The sequence below is a fragment of the Sinocyclocheilus rhinocerous genome, unplaced genomic scaffold (genome assembly GCF_001515625.1).
Source record: "Sinocyclocheilus rhinocerous isolate Xijiao unplaced genomic scaffold, SAMN03320098_v1.1 scaffold552, whole genome shotgun sequence".
Classification (NCBI taxonomy): domain Eukaryota; kingdom Metazoa; phylum Chordata; class Actinopteri; order Cypriniformes; family Cyprinidae; genus Sinocyclocheilus; species Sinocyclocheilus rhinocerous.
The window spans coordinates 1,035,452-1,037,384 of NW_015625574.1; the positions used below are offsets into that span (position 1 = coordinate 1,035,452).

A 1,933-nucleotide genomic window follows, 5' to 3' on the forward strand; every position below is an offset into this window, starting at 1 on the left:
ACTATTAGTCGCACTTTTATTAATAAACCATATAAATCATAATAATGAGCCTTTAATTGCCTACATAGCCTAATAAGCGCTCAAGCGCACGCAAAAAAGGCTTGCCACAGCGCACTGGCAAATATAATAATTATGAATGTGTTAGGGAAAAACAGCAAGTAGACTGCATTAACGTTTTAATGATTTATTGTTACACTAGTGCTTTCTGTTTTCGGTTTAAGAGATGAAGTCGGCGACACTGACTCGTCATCTCCGCAGAATGCGCCTGTATGCATGTTTCATACGGATTATCTGAGAATATTTGTTTTCTATTTGAATTGGTTCATTTAAGTTTCACTCTCTATAGATATATTTTTCATGTCTGTAATAAGGCAAGCATTTGCTTTCATTATTTTACAAAAGCACAACGTTTCGTTATTATTCTGAGTGCACACGAATAACCGTAGAGTCTTTACAGATACAAAAGATGCATTACTCTTATCCGTATGATCAAAAATGAGCCAATGATCACACCGGCGCCTCCATCTGCCATGCAGCCCAAGCGCTACTGTTCAGCTTCCACACTCCGCACAAACACGTGAACTGCGCACTTTTTTCTAGGCTAACGTTAGACTGAGCTGCCATGTAAAGTTGCTACTACATAAATATTTCAGATGATAAGCCATATTTGAGGTCGATGAATGTTAGATGAGCATATGGATGTCCTGCCCCAGAAAACCAAACTGGACGCGAGAACAGCTATATATTAAGGATAGGCTATAGCCTAATCAAAAATTTGGAGTTGGGATAGCCTCCAAACCAAAGCCTTTTTAAAAGCTCATTATCGTCAAATGTTTCTAAAATGTTTATATTCCGAGGTAGATTGCTGGCAACAGCCATTTTAGGATAGTTCAGATTTGGTCTTAAAGTGACTTAGGAGTCCTCTTCATTACTCCTAACGTTTCACAGATTTAGGAGCTAATTTTAGCGCTAAAACGCTTTGTGAAATACTTTTAGAACAAAAATTTAGGAGTCCTAAATTTAGGACTGACACGCCCATTATTTTTAAGATTTTCTCCTAAATCGGTGAGTTATGAGCTATTTTTAGCCTTAAGATGTTTTGTGAATACGGGCCCAGCTTTAAAATGTGGATTTACAGTCAATTATAGCCTGAGGATAGAGGAGGAGGCTCGCCCTAGACTAAAGTTTACTGTATATAGAGTTAATATACAGTAGTTTACTGTATAAAGTTGTCTCAGGCATCATTCACACTAGCTGCGTTTCCATTAACCTTCAAATTGCGCAAATTGAAATTGCGAATTGAAAATGTGCCTAATGGAAACGCGTCAATTTCACAAAAATGCCCATATAAAGCAAAAATGTTTTTATGCTCGCATGAGGTGGTTTTTTTCAGGCAATTCGAAAAAGAAATATTTAGCAAAACTGCAATGGTAACATTTTTTCACATTTTCAGGTCACATAACGTATGTCAAAACTAAAGTCATATGATCATTCTTCAATGTACTATAACCTCCAAGAAACACTTAATACGTGGCCGCTCTCAACTATAATGGGCTTTGCTTGCCATTAATGCTTAAAGGGGTCCTATTATGCTTTTTCACTTTTTTAATTTTAGTCAGTGTCTAGTGTGTATGTTTGGGTATAAAAAAGATCTAGAAAGTTACAAATCTCAAAGTCCACTCCAAAGGGAGATATTTCGTTTTTTTTAAATCCCTTTTCAAGAACTACAACGAACGGCTCGTTTGGACTACAATGTTGGTTTCCGGGCTTTGTGATATCACAAAGCGGCTCATTAGAATATCATTAAAAATAATTCCCGCCTAAAGAAATTCGAATGGCTGGGGGGTGGGGAGGGGGTTGTGGTTAGAACGCTTGGTTGAGTGAGTGCATCAGACGAGACGACGAAGAAGAAGTGCTGCTGCAGAGTTAGTGC

General features: G+C 37.7%; 1 protein-coding gene across 3 annotated transcripts in view; it reads left to right on the forward strand.

Annotated features, from left to right (window-relative positions):
* The window catches only part of arfgef3 (ARFGEF family member 3), a 74,352-nt gene that overhangs the window by 11,377 nt on the left and 61,042 nt on the right, over positions 1 to 1,933 (forward strand). The gene's annotated exons all lie outside the window — the stretch shown is intronic.